The sequence below is a fragment of the Apis dorsata genome, unplaced genomic scaffold, assembly GCF_000469605.1.
Source record: "Apis dorsata unplaced genomic scaffold, Apis dorsata 1.3 scaffold_815, whole genome shotgun sequence".
In the NCBI taxonomy this organism is placed as follows: Eukaryota; Metazoa; Arthropoda; class Insecta; order Hymenoptera; family Apidae; genus Apis; species Apis dorsata.
The window spans coordinates 74095-75605 of record NW_006263952.1 but is presented as its reverse complement, the minus strand read 5'-3'; the positions used below and the strand labels follow the sequence as shown (position 1 = coordinate 75605).

Below are 1511 nucleotides of genomic sequence, written 5' to 3'. Positions count from 1 at the left end.
AAATAGATGGAAAAAGGAGAGAGAGAGAGAGAGAGAGAGAGAGAGAGAGAGAGAAGAGAGAAGGAGGAGAAGAGGACACAAAAGTGGAGGAAGTCAAAGCGTAGCGAGCAAACCTTTCAACGTTTCCGCGCTGATACAGGGAAGCGGGCAGTTGGCCTCGAGCGAGCTTACATCGTTTGAATTTCCGAATGGGCCGAATACAAGGAGAGAGAGAGAGAGAGAGAGAGAAAAAAAAGGAAAAAAAGAAAAAAAAGGGAAACGAGGAAACGTATCAATGCGTGTTGGTGTACGTTGGCAAGAGTGTGGATGGAAAGAGACGGAGCAGGTTGGGAAAAAGAAAATCGTCAGCGCGTTACTTTAACGAAGGATCGTTGGAGCATCGAGGACGATCGTTCATTTTGCGCGTACGCCAGCTTTTTTCTGGTGTTGGAAATTACGCAACTGCTGGTTCAGGAGGTCGATGAGGGTAGGGGGAGGGGGCGAGGAAGGGATGGTGGTGGAAAAAGTAGGGAAAAAGTAGTAGGGAGCGGTGGAACAAGCGGGAGTGGAGATAGGTCGACGTCGAGCGAAGGAAAAAGGAAGCGGGCGAGCAGGAAGGAAGCGGTGAAACTGATACAAACGCGACGATACGACGAAATAAACGGTGGAGAGAGGAGAGATCGAATACGGCGAGGTACGCGTGTATCGTGCTTTGCTCGCTCGCTTTGGGCCAGTTGGCGCGGAAAAAAACGCTTGCCGGTGACCGAGCATAAATAACTGGCCATCTCTGGGGGAGAGAAGCTTGATCGATATGTTCCGGTTATTAATAAGTAATCGTGAAATCTGTGCGATCGATCGAAAGAGAGAGCAGTGGGGTTCACGTTTACGCAGAGAATTCAATGGGTATTCAAATATTCGGAAAATTCGATGTGAAATTTTATCAACGTGAAACTCGTAAGAAGAAATGTAATTTTAGAAATATTTAATTTGTCGAAGGAATATAGTTGAAGAATGCGAATCCGTCTGACACGCCGGACACGGAATTAATTAGACTTTAAGTTGATCGGCTTAAGACTGAGAAGTTAACTGTGAAGTTGACTGCCCGAGATCTTCACCGGTTCCCGTTTTTATCTATGTTATACGTTAGATTGAGAAAAGCCTGAAAATTTGTTTCCCCGGGTTTGATTAAGTGCCTCCTTAAATCACTTCTTTTTTTCCTCCTCCCTTTCCCCCTTCCCCTCTAACTAGCATGCTCTCGAGAAAAGACAAAAGAGTCACGAAACTTTTAGTATCCGCATCTTTCTAGAGCCATCAAGTTTATAAATCTAGGTAATTAACTCTGGAGGAAGAAGTGTCCGGTTCTATCAAGCAAATGCCTTAAGGGGGCGAACTTTCCTTACAGATCTTTGAACATTGTTTAAGAAATATTTCCTTCCGGTAAAACATTCGCTATTGTTTTTTTGCTTAATTATACACTTCATTTAACCTTTTGACGAGATTCTCGCAAATCTCTTCCCTTCGATGTATATATA

At 44.3% G+C, this 1511-nt stretch overlaps 1 protein-coding gene and 1 long non-coding RNA gene across 2 annotated transcripts in view; one reads left to right on the top strand and one right to left on the bottom strand.

Annotated features, from left to right (window-relative positions):
• The window catches only part of LOC102672225 (B-cell receptor CD22), a 162792-nt gene that overhangs the window by 100265 nt on the left and 61016 nt on the right, over nt 1-1511 (bottom strand). The gene's annotated exons all lie outside the window — the stretch shown is intronic.
• LOC116186519 overlaps nt 250-1511 on the top strand; it is a 14293-nt gene continuing 13031 nt past the window's right edge. Inside the window, exon 1 of the long non-coding RNA XR_004151522.1 lies at nt 250-643. This is a non-coding gene — a long non-coding RNA (uncharacterized LOC116186519). The remainder of the gene's footprint in view (nt 644-1511) is intronic.